We start from the raw sequence: 18257 nt of genomic DNA, 5'->3' as shown, positions 1-18257 counted from the left end.
AGGCTAGCAGAAGCATATTAGCATCAAGCAGGAATGGAAATCAAACCACAAGTAGATAAAAATATGTGCCAAAAAACAAAAGAAAGAATATAAGGTAAAAGACCAGATGAGAAGGCAATAAATGCGGAAAAAGCATAAATGTAGTTGCAAGTATAGAACACTTCTGGAAGAATCTCATCTCATCTCAAGGCATAATAATGTGGCGAGACTGTTGCATGGGGATTGTGCAAACATTATGGTAATGAAGTGACTGAAAAACACTGGAATCATGAGCCACAAAGCATCATACAAAATTATGAAGTCTACGTTACATAGGATCATCCATTACCAACAGTTCAAAAGATAGATGCTATAAAACCAGATATAGTGGTCCAGAAAAAGAAGCCAAAAGTAGCATTGATCGTTGAAATCACCACACTCAGTGATGACAGTGTCCTGCGTACAGAGAAACACAAAGTCATAAAATATCAGGATTTGCAGACAGAAACAATAGCAATGTTGAAGAAAGAAACCCAGATAGTTCCAGTAGCAGTAGGAGCAACAGGTCTTATAAAAAGAGTTTACAATCATATTTAGGTATGTTACCAATGCAAGTAAATCCATACAAATTGCTGAAGGAGTCATTACTGGGCACATTGCAGGTACTGCAAAGAGTATTACTGGCTGACATCAAAGAGTGAAGCAATACTAATTCATGAACTTTAATCGTAGTTTGACTGAGGAATGGGCTCCATTCCCATCATGGTATTAGAAACCCAAAAGATGTGGAGAAATTAAAAAGGGAGAAGCTAGCTATTCAAAGATGGCTGCCGTTCTGTGAACACTACTAAACTACAGCTCTCCATACTATCACAGAAAAATCTTACCCTGAGGATATATAACGTTCCATTTAACAATAAATCTAAGGAAAAAACAACTTTAACTTCAACTAAGTATCTTACAAGAGGTGATTGGAACTTAAAAATTAACTAATCAAGCAGGATTATAACAGATCATTTGACTCTGAAGAGAGTCTCAAACAAAGGAACTGTGTGCTCAGAAATATTGGCCTAACTACACTTGACTTACATTAAGTTCCATTTCTGATCTATAATGTCGAAAGAGGTAAAAAATATGGACACAACAACTTCAAAAACTAAACTCTCAGAACTGCTATCACCGGAGAAAGATTTAAATTCGAAAAGACAGAAAATTACAAAACAACAGGAGCATTTAAAACCAGGGAATAAAAATAATCCGGAGCAAATGGCAAACATGGAGAATATAAAAACAGCTCTACTTCCTATTCAAGAAGCGATAAAAGAACTATCTAATCAAGTCCAATCCTTTGGAATTTCTTGCAGTCAAATTCTGGAAAGAATGGATAAAAATGATGCAAGAATCACTGAGAATGAAGATAAAATAGCACTGCTTGCCAAAAAAATCTGATGCACATGAGCAGGACATTCACTCTATACAAGCTAAAATTATTGATCTAGAGGTGAGGTCCAGGAGGAACAATATAATCATCAGAGGAATACCGGAATCTGTTCAATACAATGATCTAATTCCATCAATCACACAAATACTGACAACATTATTCAGTGACTCGGAAACTGCACAACAAATAACAATATAGAGAGCCCACAGAGCCCTGAGGGAATCCCAAGCTTTCAACATACCAAGATCTGTTTATGCTAAAATCCTTAACTTTCAAGATGTCAACAAAATATTACTAACTGTTAAAAAAATGGAGGCTTTATTATGTGGAAAAACAACAGAATTTCTTTGGCTCAGGACCTGCCTTCGTAGATTAGGCAAGCCAGACAGGTATTATCTCCCGATTGTAAGTTTCTTATTGAAAAACAAATAAAATTCCAAATGAAATACCCAAATACATTAATATTTACATTGGATGGGACTAGACATTCAGTCACAACAAAAAAAGAAGCTAAAACTACTTTTCTGGCGATTTTTAAAAGCTTACCTGCTTCAGAGACCTAGAATAAACTTCCGATGGGACTGGCATGACATCCGAGGTTGGATCCACGTTGTACTGCATGTCGAGGTCTTATCTGTGGTTTGTTTGACAGCTTTCTGCTCTAGGCCATTTTTTTTTTTTGCAACAGGTACGACCTTTATTTCATGTTGTTTACTCTCGCTGTGGCATTTCCGAAGATTTACTGCCTCCACAATGTTGAAATGTCCCACAAATGGAGCCAAAATGGTTTTGCTGCTTTAGAGGGCGTATTATTGATGTGGCGCTTCCGGAAGTCCGTCTGGTTAAAGGGTCCCCCTTTATGAAGTCGTCAGTCACTCTGGATAGTCGCAAATCCAACAAAGAGTTTCCAGGACTGTTAAAAAGTGAAATTTACTTAGAATAAAGTCTTTAGTACTGGATGAATCACAGTAAACACAACATTAGCCCCATTTTACTTCCAATGTTTAGTAAACACTAAGTTAAGTACATAATTTGTCCAAATATACAAATGACATAACCTAGCATATAAAACAGATCTGAGGGTGAAAGAATTTTGGTAAGAGGGGTTAGGGAACTATTTTAATTATTGTACCAAGGTGTAATTACACACTTTATTTTAACCAGTTTACATATATATTTTACCTATATAGATTTAATATCCATTACATATAATCCAAGTTATTAACTTAAAATTAGGAAGATGTCTCACATTTACTACTTAATAGTGGGATTTAATTAGTACTATAATGACATTCTTTTGGCAAATACTCTGAGATGCTTAGGAATTTTCTGAGGTTACACTTCTACCTTATTTGCAGATCAAAGAATAAGGGCATATTTAAAGTTACCAAAATGTTAACATATGCTTATAGATAGTTGAATGACATGATTTATATGTATAGCTGATATTTAGTTTAAAACACTTTGTGAAGAGTTACTAATACAGGTCTAGGGTAACTGTCAGGACCACTTAATATAATTTAACATACACTTGAGGCTACAGAAGACATTAAGCTTAGGCTAAATTACCTAGGAATATGTAAGCTCCGGAGTCCTAAGGTCGAATGCTAACTCTTTTGTCAGTTTCTGATGTAAGCTTTTTCAGTGTTAAATAAGTTCTTTCCTAAAATTGAAATTGCTTGTCTAAAAAATGCATGACCAATGATGTTGAGTTTATGACCTAAGTCTATTAGTGATTAGGTTACCTGACTAATTATATAAATGTTTGTTTATCTGCATTAGTTTAGATTTAGTAAAAATTGATATGTTTCTTCTCCAGGTAGTAGAAAGTCTTTCCTAAAGTGAACAAAGAATGTTCAGTATTTCTATAACTGATGATAATGTCTCAAACTGGTTTCTTGGTTTAAGTGTAGGTGCACATATAAACTAAGGTCAAACAAGCTTATTAGTTATTTCAGGAACACTATGGTTTCTTTTTTCTGAGAACATATGTTTAATAATGTCCCAAAGTATTACTGTTAAATAAGAGATGGTGTTCCTATAGAGATTAAGTTTTTCTCTGTCTCTTTTATTTCAACTGCAATGACAAGAGGTGTATATGACTAGTGGTGTTTAAAAGGGAATGTGTAGATTAGGCTTTGTAGACATAGTTGTTGAGTGTATAGGTTCAATACATGTTATATATATTTTTATGCGTTAAGTTCTATAATGTATACTTGTTAATATTACTAAAGTTCAAAATTTTTAACTACGTTAAAAACCTATACTTTTCCTGGTCCAGGGGTATAGTGGGTAGGCACTGGTATGGGACGGAATGTCAAGAATGCTTTCATAAAATATATCTGCTTAATACTCAATTGATTTTATTACACTATCTCCGAGTTTTATAATACCTACATAAAATAAAGTTTTTGGAATGTGGGTCATAGATTCATGGAATATTAAAGGGCTGCAGAACTTGAAAAAGAGGAAATTGTTGCTTCATTTATTTCTGCAAGCAAAGGCATGTTTTATATTACTTCAGGAAACTCATCTGACAAACAATCAATGGACAGAAATTAAGAAGAAAAAATGGATAAGAGAAATGATAGCCTCGGAAGGAAAAACTAATAGTGCGGGAGTTGCTATAATTATTAAAAATCAATATCAAGATAAAATTTTAGATTCTAAAATGGATAAAGAAGGAAGATGGTGTTATGTGATTCTCTCTTCTACTCTTTATGATAAACCCATCATACTTCTTAACATATATGCACCATGTAAGAATCAACAGTCCTTCTTAGCATCACTTTATCCTATTTTAAACAAATATACTAGCCACTATATAATTATAGGGGGGAACTGGAATGCTTATCAGAATCCTAAATTGGATAAATCAAGCCCACAAAGGTCATTTAATAGTCAAGTAGTATCAGCATTAAGTGAGCTCAAGTATGACTTTAAATTATATGATCCCTTTAAATACGTAAACAATCTTCTTAACACAAATAGTTTTACATTTTACTCAACTTGTCACAAAATGTGGTCTAGAATAGACTTTTTTTCTAATTTCGGAAACACTGATTAATATTGATCCCGTAATATCTATACATGCTCGCTATCAATCAGATCATTCTAAAAATTCTTTAAGCTTTGCCAAACACCTCAGAAACAGTCAAATACACAGGGGATATAATTGATCCTTAAATCCAAACTTGTTAAATAAAAAAGAAATAATCCAGAAAATTCAAGACATTCTAAATTCCTTACTGGTTAGATTAGTCAAACAACAACATATACCTGATATTGAATGGGTGGCAACTAAAGCTCAAGCAAGGGGGGTGTTTCTTCAAAAAGCCTCATTATAAAAAAAATTCATCTGAGAGAAGAACAAACCTTAGAGGCTAAAATTAAATCGCTAGATCAGGAATGAAGGCAAAATCATAACACACAAACAGAAATGGAATTATTCAAATGTCAGAAAGATCTTTTCTTGAGCCAGAATAATAGGTTAGCATTTCATGAAACCAAAATGCTTGCAAGGTATGCTAATCATATTCAAACTCCATCAAGGGCTTTAGCAAGAATTATTAACCATTCCAAATCACCCTTTCAAATTCTGGAAATACACTACAAGGACAAAATATATACGAAATCTGAAGATATTATCAATACCTTTGAATTGATATACTCTCAAATTTATGATGAGCTAGATGAGTCATGTACAAATGAGACTAACAATGATTTTATACAAAAAAATAAATTTTCCGACATTAGATGACAATTTGCAAAAAGATTTAATTAAACCAATTTCCACTGAAGAAATAACAACAACAATTAAAAAGTTGAAATCCCACAAAGCACCGGGCCCTGATGGTCTTACTCCAGAGTTTTACAAAACATTCTGTAGTACGATTGTTAGAATACTATCATATATATTTAACTATATAATTAACAATAAAATTAATGACATTCACTTCAATGCATCCAAAACAATTTTAATACTCAAGGACAATTCGGATCACCAAAACCCGGATAATTATAGACCCATTTCACTCTTAAATATTGATACTAAAATTATGACTACTATTTTAGCTAATAGACTGAAGAAAATAATGAATTTAATAATTTCAAATGAACAAACGGGTCTTTTAACTTCTAGGCAAACTAGTGACAATACTTTAACTCTTCATACATTAATTTCTTATGCCAATCAAAAGAACTTAAATTTGTATGCACTTATTATTGATGCACAAAAAGCCTTTGATAGAGTGAACATAAAATTTCTATTTCATATTTTACCATATTTTAATATACCGCAAGAATTCATCAGGACATTACAAATAGTATACAATAATCCCTATACAGCCTTATACATCAACAAAAGTTTCTCCAAAAAGAATACAAATTAAAAATGGAACCCGGCAAGGCTGTCCTCTATCCCCTTTATTATTTAATTTATATTTAGAACCTTTATTTTTACATATTAAACAAAATCTATATCACAATGCCCCACTACTCTATGGTACCAAGATTTCTATGGCAGCTTTTGCAGATGATCTTAATATATATTGTACAACACCAGTTAGAGATACCAAGAAATTATTAACAGCCATTGAAGACTTTGCAGTAATATCTAATTACAAAATAAATCTAAAAAAAAAACAAGTTATTTCCTTTAAAAACTCTGAAACCCTTTTCGCTTTTACCATTGGTATGGTAAGTGATATCTGAAGAAAAGATTAAATATTTAGGTATTACGTTCTCCACAGATAAGGACTTTTATACTAATAATGTTAAATTAACTTGGGATCACATTCTATCTGACCTAAGGAGATGGAATAAATTGAAATTACCACCACTAGCAAAGGTCTCAATTATTAAAATGAACGTATTACCTAGGTTATTATATATCTTCATATCTACTCAGGTTCTTATCCCAAAGAAGTTCTTTAAACAAATTCACATGGAATCTGCTAAATTTATATGGGAACCAAGGAAAACTAGAATTTCATACGACAAATTGATGACCCGAAAAGACAGAGGGGGTTTAGAATTACCCAATTTTGAAAAATATTACTTAATAATAAATGCCAATAGAATTTTAAGAATTGCTAATTATGATACACATAGTAACAATTGGTCCCCTAACTGGATAAGATTGAATTACAAACATGTTGAGAGTCTGAAAATTAATCCTAAATCATTACCTTTCCTAAGAAAAGATACTTTTAAATAATTTGCTCTAATGGAGCATACTAAAATATATATAACATTACTACAAAGTCTCTTCAGTTCATTAAATCTTATCCAACACTTGATGATCTTACAACCTTTTCATAGGAATCCAAACCTGAGAATTAATAATCAATTAATAGACCAAAAAATGTTTCCACTTATTATAAATTTAACGTTACGGGATATATACCCTTATTTGAAATATTCGGCTCATGAATTAAGACAGGAACTGAACCTTCCCAAATCATATTTAATAATATTGAGACAGATCAAAAATTTATCTATAAGTTACTTTAAAGATTTAAAAATTAATGATGAGGACTTACCGAAATGTACAAATTTATGGCAAGCCCTCCTACAAGAAAATAAGTGTATAACATCTGCATATAAACTAATAAAATATTTTAATTATCATGATCAAGTCCTTTTGTCAAATTATTGGAAAGAAAATATACCATTGATTGAAAATAGTAAAATAGTAAAAGCAATCAATTTAACAATAAAATCAATTTCCCTCCAAAAGTTAACATTTACTCAACTTATGATACTTAATAATGCTTACTATATGCGTCTTAGCTTGCATAATTTATCCCTAAAAATTCTACTAAATGCCCATACTGTAAAGATGAAACTGCTGATCTCATTCATATGCTCTGAAGCTGTAAATGTAGCTGACAGGTTCAGCGCAAACTTCTCCCCCCCTCCCCACCAAAAGGGCAAATATCTATCCCAGCAGAGTGCTGCCCCTGTGACATTTCAGATGCTCAGCATGAACTTCAATCTCAGCCTTACTACTCTCAGCCTTGTACACAAAGAGTGGCCAAACACAACAGTGGTCCCTCTCCACAAAGGTGGTGCCTCAACAGACCCTGAAATCTCAGGTCCCCATAACAACACTAGCTTCTCCTCAAAGCCTATGGAAAGGATCATCATGGACCCTCATAGGGTAAAGAAGCTGGGGACTAACAGACCTGGATCCTGCCCAGTTTGGTTTCTGGGACCAGATCATGCTGTACCCTTAAAGGGTGATCCACTCTAAACTAACATTTTGCAAGGTGTGAAGGCCAAGGCTCTTACAATTGACCCACTGAACCACAAAAAGCTTTCCATAGGGCTCACACACTCAAACCCCTTCTGGCATTATTAAGATTAGCACACTCAGCTTAAATATATATACCCAAGCTCATAATATGGGCCATAATGTCCTAAGGACACAGCAAGATTTTCTGGAGCCATTCTAGGTGGAATCAAGTTTAGAGCCCCCATTACACACCTCAGTGTCAAGGGGTCTCTCTCATGGTCTATTCATCCTGGGACCTTCTCGAGGTACATGGAAGGATGGAAGGTGGCAGCCAGCCAAGGTAGATGAGGATGACTATGACCGCTGTCGACTCTCCAAAACACTGGCGCCAATCCAAACTCTCCAGCCGAAACAACAAAAACAAGTATAGAGGCCGCTACAGCCAAAGCCCAAAAAGTGTAATAGAAATCCTAAAAAAAAAAAAAAAGCCCTTTGGCAAAAACATAGGTGGTAATCCATTAAGTACAGAAGTAAAAATTAGGGACAGAAGACCTACATAGGACCTGGGGACCCAAGTTGACCCCAATCTCTCATTTGACAAAAAAACAACCACAAACATATTATATATTCTTTAGATGAATATCATCAACAGATAGATTAGGTCATTATATGATTCTTCTCTCATTCCTCATCAGGCTCATCCTCATCCAGGTAATGCCCCTTTTTTGGGATGTACCTTGCAAACACCTGCAGCAGCTGGAAGACCCCAAAAGTACCCTCAACAAGAGGATCAAAGGGCTCAAACGGATCTCAAAGATGTCAAGGCCCAAAAAGAAGCTCGAACTCCAGTGGCATACTGCCTGGAGGTGACTGGTGCCCTGCCTGAGCTGAACTGACGCCATGTCCAACAATTAAGACAAAGGGACATGCTGCAACAAAAATCATCCCAAAAACTAAATCCCATCGAGATCTCAGCCTTTCGACTTGAAATCTAAGCAGGGACAGGACAGATTCATAACCAGAGGCTCCCTTCACTCCAGAAAAAAAACCCAGTCCAAAAAAGGCAGAGTCCAGGTTAGCAGAGTCTCCTCTCCTCTCTTCAAGAGGGATGAGGATGGGAGATCGGTTTTTTACCCCTGGGTATCATCACTTCTGTGTCACAGACAGAGGACAGGCAGTATACTAAACTAAAAAAAGCAAATATGAAAATAATTAAAAATGGGGTGGCGAGCCAAACATACTGGGCTAGGCTTATAAATGCCCTAGGGCAGATAGCCTAGTATGAACCTATGAACCTATGAACCTATATACAAACTATGGAATTCCTTAAAACTACAACTACAGAAGGTGGGTTATCAAACTTCAACGCTTTCCTGGGAATTTACTATATTACATATCCCCCCAAATAATCTATCCAGATCCCAAATGACCATACTTATAAATATCTTTTTGTTAATGAAACTCTATATAGCAACTAATTGATTGAATCCACCGCAAACTTCATGGGACAACTTTAAGATTTTAGTGATAAAACACATACTAGCCCACAAATTACTAATCAATGAACATACCAAACATATAAATAATCTGAATATCTGGGAACAAATTTTCAAAATTATATTGGCTTAATGTACGGAACCCAGGATAACCCTTGGATATAAATACTATAAAGTCAAACCTTAACAGAAATTAAATTATTATAAGATATAATACCTATTGATAAGACTCTTCAGATGTTCTTTTTAGTTTAAAAATGGAAGCATTCATGTATATAATTTACATATGTTGTAGGATTGTTGTTAGTAGTATTGTTTGCAATTACCTGTGTATATCTCGTTCAAATGTTTGTATCAACAAATTGAAAAAATAATAAAGAATGATTATTGAAAAAAAAAGGGAGAAGCTATATACTTTTGTTCCTGGAGTGGAAGAAGAAGTGAGCATTATGTGGCTTACATTGGCCTAGAGACAACCTTGACCAATACTATTACTTGACAAAAAAATTTACAGGATATTCCTTTTGCAGTGTAGAGCTATTACAGTTTTACACTTGACTGCAGTGACAGTAGAGCACACACACAATGAATACAGCTGTATTATTAAGACAGACTTATTTAGGAAACCACAATGTTGCCTAACACCTTATTGGTATTGCTGATAATTCTCTGTGAAATCTACACGCACTATCTACTCATGCAGTGGGCTACATCAGCCATATACCTTTTGTTCCTGGAGTGGAAGAAAATGAGAGCATTATGTGACTGTAATTGGCCTAGAGACAACCTTGAAACATACTATCACTTAAGAAAAACATTTACAGGACATTCCTTTTGCATTGTAGAGTTACTACAGTTACACTTGACTGCAGTGACAGTAGAACACACATGCAGTGAATACAGCCATGCTGCAAATATTAATACAGGTTTAGATACAACTATAGTAGAACAGAAAATTAATGCAAACCACCAAAAAAATGAGACCAGTGAATATCAGCTCTACTTTCTTGAATAAAATTTATTCCACAATACAAATTTCTCTAGCGCCTCGGCCACAGCCTTTACAGAGTAAAAATTCACCTATTTAAACAAGCTCTTTTTATATCATTATTTAACACTCTGATTAATCAATTAAACAATTAATTAAGATACAATCACCCTTTAAAACTAAAAAACTATATAAAACTTTGCCAGTTGCATTCTTTATTTAATCCACAAGGAAATAGTATGTTATATTTCATTATTAGCACAGATTCTTTATGTCTCAACATGTTTTTTTGTAATTCTGCATTCCCATATTGCATTGGTATTTGTTCCAACACTGTAACCTTCATACATTTTATGTCCCCTTGATGTTTATCATTAAAATGTTCCACTATGGGGCTCATAATTTTATTCTTTTTAACATCTCTTACATGCTCTTTTCTTCTTTCTGCCAATGTCCTTTTGGTCTCACCTATATAATATTTTTTACATGAACAAAAAATAGCATAAATTACTCCTCTACTCAAACAAGAATATGTACCCCTGGTATCAAATTATTTAGCCCCTATCTTATCTACTTTAGTAACAATATACTGACAAATGGAACATTTTCCACAAGGTATAGTTCCCACCATATTAGTATTCACCAATATGTTGTCTCTTGGCTTTTTATATATGTTATGCACTAAGAAATCTTGAAGGTTTCGTCCTCTTTTATAAGATACTATCAACTCCACATTTGTTAATGACACAACTTCTCCTTTTACTTGTCTCCAGTACTGTTTTACCAACTCATTCATTATATGTGAAAAAATTGTGTATCTAGTAACAAAAAATATTTTATTTTTGTCTTGTTTACCATCCTCATATATTATCTTTTTATGTCTATTATCATCTTTAATATGTTTATTTGTTCTATCCTTACCATATATCTTATCAAAACTTTCTTGTACATCGTCTTGTTGATACCCCCTAGTAATAAATATGGAGGCTACTTTATGTGCTTCTTCCTGTGCTTGTTTGCTATTACTACTCAGCCTTTTAATCCTGAGCAGCTCCCCATAAGGAATAGCTGCCAAGGTATGGCTAAGATGACAACTGTTACCGAACATTTTCCAATTTATTTGATTAAACTTTCTATGTATACTAGTATGAATTTTCTGTTTTGTTGTCCCTCTTAGTGTTATATCTAAATAATTAACTTCACTACCTTTCTGAATGTCATCAAACTTGATACCATATTTATTAACATTCAGATACTCAATAAATTCAGATGACAAACATTCTCCACCTTCACAAACAAAAATCAAATCGTCAATAAATCGATAATATTTCACCACATATTTTCTAAAAAATTCATGTCTATAAATATATGTATTTTCAGCTAAACCCATAAATATGTTTGCATAAACTGGGGCGAAAGCCGCCCCCATTGCTGTTCCAATATTCTGCTTGTATAATGTGCCATTAAATTCAAATATATTATTAGTTAAACAAAACTCTACCAGTTCTAATATATATTTAATTCTAGGGCTATCACCTAAAAAATACAATATAGCTTCAAGACCAAATTTATGAGAAATGTTGGTGTATAAACTCACTACATCTACCATTATAAAATACATTCCTCTGGTCCATACTATATTCTTTATTTTACTTAAGAAGTCAAAAGAATCCTTTATGTATGAAGGTAACTTCAATGCTGCCTGCAATAAAATTTCATGCAATAGACAACTGAGGTTATATGTGAAAAATCCATTAGCCGACACTATAGGGCGACCTGGTGGTTGTACCAAATTTTTATGAATTTTGGGGACACAAAAAAATTTTGCTACTCTACTGTTCTTAAACATAATTTTACGAGTTACATCACTCTTTGTAAAATAGTTTCAAATAAATCTCATCTATTCTACTATAAATATCACTGTTGTTTTTGTCCCCTTTGTCGGATGGTTTAGAAACTATATCTTCATTTCTACTCATACTTTGTAACTTTATCCATTGTTCTTTGGTTAAATTATAGTTTTTTTCTGTACTTTCAAAATCCCTCAGTTCTTTATCTATTATTATATTTAAAGCATTGTTGAAACTCTGTATATTTACATTTTTGCAAGGAGGCATAAACGTGCTATTATTTTTTAATTTACTTGTGTCTAATAAACTGTATGCATTAGCTTCCAGATCAGATTCACACGAAAAAAAACTATCATTACTTTCTGAATCTGTTTCCTCAATGCATTCAGTTATTTCATTATAATTTGTATTAAAAAAATACTCTCTTAGATTCATTTTACGAACTAAATTACATATCTCAATTTTTATCTCATGCCTTCTAGGTACACATGTCGGTATTAATTTTAAACCTTTACCCAATACCGACTGTTCTATGGCATCAAAATTACAACTGGATAAATTAACAACATAATCTGGTACCATAGTACCATCTACTGTTTTAATATGTCCATTTACCTTTTTTTATAACGTCCTTCGCCCGGGTCTCTTTGGCGTTCATATCCTTGCCAGCCTTGCTTCCTGGTAGTTGTGTGCTGTCCATTTAAACCCCTATAGGTTCTCCAAAATGATTCTGGGTTGGCAGCCCCTTGTAAATTCGGGAAATCTTTGTTTTCTCTCTCTTCCTCATCTACCGAGGATGCACCACTCTCACCAGAAAGGAAGCTTCTGTTTTTTTGCTGGTCAGAAGTAGTATTCCCTTTTTGAAAAGTCACGCTCTTTCTCCTGGACTGCTGATTGGTGGAAAATAGAAAAGCCTTTTTCCGCTCATAGTTGCGTATATCCCTCTGCAACTTATGTTTTTTATGATCCATTAGATCTTTTTCATAACTAGCCAACCTGGTGTTCATATTCAATAAAAAAGTCTCTAATACCAAACTTGATGTAACATTAGTGATTTGTTCGCATATTTGTTTAGTCTCGTTCATGAGTTTCTCTCTCTTGATGTGATCTCTTTCAATTAAAATTATAACCCATTCCAGACTGCAGCGATGTGCCGCTGCTATCCATCATTCTTGAAATTTCACTTCAGTCTCTTCAGATAGTTCAAAAGGAGAAGAAGGATTTTTAATGGACCTGAGTCCCCTCGGTGTTATCTCCAGTTCTTGATATCTTTGTAGACTTCCAATGTTATAAAATACTGAAGCCTCTTTAAAAATCAATTTTTCCAGTCTAGAGCACAACTCTTGTGCTGCTGGAATATCAGAAACTTCCGATCTTTTACCCACCATGGCAAATGGATTTGTTTTGGTCCTTTGACGGGAATCTTCCCATTTTTTCATTATTCCTATTGCTCCAACACCTTGAGCATCCGGTACACCGTTCTTGGTGCCATATGCATGGCTTTCATTATTCATACTTGTTATTGGTACATTACTGTGATTTACAGTTTCACCATTTCTGTTATTAAATTCCATACCCATTAATACGGGGAAAGGAGCACAGAGATTCACTGGTCATAGTCCAGATACAACTATAGTAGAACACACAAATTAATGCAAACCACCAAAAAAAATGAGACCAGTGAATAACAGCTCTACTTTCCTGAATAAAATTTATTCCACAATACAAATTTCTCTAGCGCTTCGGCCACAGCCTTTACAGAGTAAAAATTCACCTATTAAAACAAGCTCTTTTTATATCATTATTTGCATTAATACAGGTTTATTTAGGAAGCCACAATGCTGCTTAACACTGTATTGGTATTGCTGATCATTCCCTTGTGTATTGCAATACAGGTGTTATTGTTCATTTATTGCACTACAGTTCTAAGTGTCCAGTTATTGCACTGCAGTTTTTATTGTTTATTCTTCATTGCAGTACATTTTGTTATTCTTTAATGCTTATTGCACTACAAGTAGCATAATATATCCATACCTACCACAGTCACAGGGCAACCTGGCCAGGCGCTCGGCATGGGACTGAAAATTGCAAGTCCTCTCAGCTGTAGCTGTTGGGAGAGAAGTACATCATTATGCATACCAGTTTTGCACACATTCAGCTTGCATTTTGGCTAAAAAGAAGAAAAGATACTTACATATTTGTGTGGGATTCCCAGCCCTAGCCTGTTGGACTCAAGTGTCTAATTTTCCCCCTCTTTCTTCTCTTCAGGTCATCATAGTGATGATGACACTGCTCACCAGTATGGGGGATACCAGTTACATTGGTAAGATAACTGACCAACTGTTCCCAGGCCTCGGCCTTACACTCTGAGCCCTGGTAACTGCCCTGCAGCAGCCTAGGTTCATAGTTCTGTATGAGAAGCCCAACAAAAACCCTGAACTCCTGCACACTCCATATCTCTACACCCAAAATATTAATTTAAAATACATTTTATGTTGCATTCAACAAATGACGTGTGTGCTAGGGACTTGGATCCTGGACCTACACAACTATAGACCATCACTCTACCCATTTAGCTACTTGGATAGTATATAAAGCAGTATACATTCATATATCCTACTAAGCAAGTGCGATGCGCTGTGCAAATGAGCTTAAACGGCTGTACACATATGCAGAAATAAATAAATTAATTATATCTGATTTCTATTTTAAGATGTCTGGCAGGTGTCTACTGTGTATATGTAAGCACAGCTTTGCATTGCTGTGCTCTGCACCACTGCATGTCAACAGCCAATAAAAAAATTAATTAAAAGAATACAAGCAGTTATCATAATTAATTACATCCTGTTTCTATTTTTAGATTTCTAGCAGGTGTCAGCTGTCTATGTATAAGCACAGCTTGGGATTTCTGCACTCAGTACCACGCCGTGCAAACAGACATGAAAATAAATAAATAAATAAATAACAAAAACACAATTTATATGTTTAAAACACAAACTATTAATACACAGCACATTTCAGCAGTAGCACAGAACATTGCAGGGAGCCTCACTATGTACATAACATCTGACCAGCCTCTACAGTTCTGCCTACATGGATTCAATATCCCTGTTGCTGTGCTTTCCCTCAGCAGCGTGCCATGATTAATATGCATGGCACGCTGCCAAGGGGGAACCAAGGCTGTGTACATGGTTACATTCCGTGTAGGTTCTATACGGAGCCTACATGGATTTTATTGAATCCTGGGGGAAGTCTTTTGATGGGGTTCTTAAATATTTTATTTTTTAAGACACAGTATGAGCTATGTTGACTAGAAGCACATAGGTTTAATTGTAGAACCAAAAACAATATCACAAGAAGGTAATCTTTCAAGATACCCAATTAGAAAATCAAATAAAAATTAATTTTAAATAAATAGGCAATGCTTTCTTTGAGTATCCCATCATTTCTTTTGTTAATTACATAATTACTTTTTTTCTAATTACTGATATAATCAATTCATTGCTGCAGGAGACCAGCAGCCGATCCCAGCACTCAGACCCAAAACAACAAAACTAATTCTGAAAATGATGCTAATGTGCCAGAGACAGTATATACATAGTTAAATTGGATGATCACAATTTCACCTATGGTGAGTCTTTGGCATGCATTGGAAAAAACAACACAGGCAGAAATAAGATATGCAAAATATGGCACCTCAGCCAAAAAAACAAACTAAAGAGTCAACATGTATGACTTTGATGCTTGCTTACTTACAAACATCTCTGGCCATTATTTTTTAGGATAATCTCCATCAGCATCTGCCTATTTATTACAAACTCAACTCTCTACGATCTTTGCAGTATTACCCTAGACAAAGCTAAATGGCTACCCATGAAACAAAGATCTAACCTACTATTAGGGTCACAATCTTACAAATTTGACCAACTCCAGGCATTTACTGACTGTGCAGATAAACTTTATGAAAAAAACTTTCTTAAAGAGCCTCAGACACTACTCACAAGCCACACTCACTCTCATTACCATAGACTCAAACTCCACAGAACTGCACACACATTTTCATTTAAGGCACCTCCTATTTAGCAAGCTGTCACTATCACCCTAAATGAAATCAACTCTTAGTACAAATTTAGAATGCAACTCTTCACTCAAGTCAGATGTTCCTGCTTCAGTACAGAGCATATCACCTAACACACTATCCCTATTTCCTTTCCACTTCTCTCTTCTCACTTTATTTACTTATTATTTGTTGACATTTGTTTACTAGGAAAGTCTGACTGGGTCACAAGACCCCATTTTTAGTTGTGGCTTGGGGAGAAAAACTCCAGTATATGCAGTTAAGTTACACAACATCTTGGTAAGATATATAATCAGTTAGTTAAAGTGTTGTAGACAGAGAAAATACAAATATTAGAGTGAAAAGAATTAAAAAGATAAAACATAATTTACAATTTTAGTTTGATGCATAATATTTACAGTTCCTGCTAGGTATATTTAATTATCTAAGGTAGTAAGAGCAGTGTTTGGAAAGTAGTGCTTATAGTTTATAGATATAGAGCAAGGAGAGGATGAGAGGGTAGGAGAGAGCCAGCAAGGAGAGGTTAATGAGGATAGTGAATCTTAGTGGTAATAGAAACTAATATAAATATTGCACATTACACTCTGCATACTTGATACTGCGGTGGTGTTGCTGCGGTAGCGTTGTCGCCTCACAGTAAGACATTGTCCTGTTTGATTCCCAGCTATAGCATCTTCTGTGTGGAGACATGCATGAATGGGCGTACCTTCATTGAAGGTTGTGCATCAGAGCTGGCAACTTGGCACGTAAAAATCTACTGCCAATCATTAGCAGACTGGAGTTCTGCTGTGGCGACCCCTAACTGGAAAAAGCCGAAAGACGCAACAACAACACTCTGCATACTTGATCACTGTTTATGTGACACTCTGACCCTGTATGCAAAAATGTAAAAAGGGGGGCTATGGAAGGACAATTTGTTTGTATGTAACTAATCTGAAGTACTCTGTTGTTGGTAAAATGTCTGCATTTTATATTTACAAATTGTTTTGTGTTTCACGCAGGCTGAGCCTAAAATTGGTCAGTATCGATCAGTGTACTGCCTCTGTAAATAAATATAAATAAATAAATACTTCTAAACTGGTTACAAAGGCTATAATAAAGTTATGTCTGAGACTGCTTTATGATTTTACCCTATAATAGAAGTGTGCCCTTAAAGCTTCCAAATAATTATAGGTATTACAAAAAATGAGAAGGAACAACATAAAAATAGGCACTTCCCTCTACCACCCAAATAATATTCTCGGACAATATGTCCCCAAATAAATTACCTTCTTCAATGTACGGATGTAAAGAACTAACAAATTAACCACCCTGGCTTTTTACAGAACGTGTTAGTTTCTGACCTTTGTGTTTGTGATGATGCCCTTATGGTACATGGAAACTGAACACACTGAAATAAACAGTGACTCCAGTAACTGAGGAGAAAGCTCAGAGCTAGACTATTGTGACAAAAAGTTAATTCACTCAGAATCTAAGGGATGGTGTGTTGGAAATCTTGGTGAAGATTCTCTGGGTACATTTTTTTTTTCTGTACAGATGGGCTAAAGAAAGATTTGAGGAAGATATATGAGGGCATGAAATAAAAAGGATCATAACAGACCTAGAAAGAAGGAAGGTATATTAGTTTGTTGCTAGTGATGAAATATGCATTGGCCTTTGTTTGTTTCTTTATCCTGCTTTAGCAGCTGCCTTTATTGAGTTTGCACTTGGTTTTCACAAGAATGCAGCAATAATTCTGAAATGATTAAAATAGACCAAAAGGGTACAGCTACACAAATCCAGCTGAGAGATACCTTATCAGTCCGGTTTCCCCTGAACATGGATATGCAGAGTGAAGGGCAGCACATGTTTTGATATTTCTATATAAGAAAATATATAATACTTTCCAGTCTGCTTCTTTATCTTACTTTACCAGCTGGTTCCAATAAGTTTCTACTCAGTTTTCACAGAAATAGTGCACTAATCTCCAAAGTTAATTAAAAGTTAATCAGCATAGACTAAAGCAGCATTCCTTACATCAATCATCTGTGAGATGCATTAAAAGCCTGGTTTATGTTGCAAATGTATATGAGGCGTAAAGGGCACTTTGATTTTTATATTATTTATTTATTTTTTTTTTAACATCTGAAGAGGTACAGGTTGCTGTTTTATGCACTGATAATAATACGAGTTTTGGCATCTTTGTCT

The sequence above is a fragment of the Protopterus annectens genome, chromosome 4.part1 (assembly GCF_019279795.1).
Source record: "Protopterus annectens isolate FY-2018-M chromosome 4.part1, PAN1.0, whole genome shotgun sequence".
Classification (NCBI taxonomy): domain Eukaryota; kingdom Metazoa; phylum Chordata; order Ceratodontiformes; family Protopteridae; genus Protopterus; species Protopterus annectens.
This window is presented reverse-complemented; position numbering follows the sequence as displayed.